Here is a 232-nt window from a genome sequence, read left to right on the forward strand (position 1 = left end):
ACTTTTTCTTCGAACACTGGAAATCATATTCCAACCAATTTAATCCTAAATGATACCAATGTTAATTTTTCTCTGAACTACTTCTAGAAAACATTATCGTAGAATAAATTACACCACTCATGTTATGTTATATTCCTCTAACACCGATTTTTAAATTTCTGTAGCATTTCGTAAGTACAATATAGTTTTTTTTATATATACCTAATATTTCTCAATACAAAATGTTTTTCTT

Source organism: Octopus bimaculoides, chromosome 30 (genome assembly GCF_001194135.2).
Source record: "Octopus bimaculoides isolate UCB-OBI-ISO-001 chromosome 30, ASM119413v2, whole genome shotgun sequence".
NCBI classification, from domain to species: Eukaryota; Metazoa; Mollusca; class Cephalopoda; order Octopoda; family Octopodidae; genus Octopus; species Octopus bimaculoides.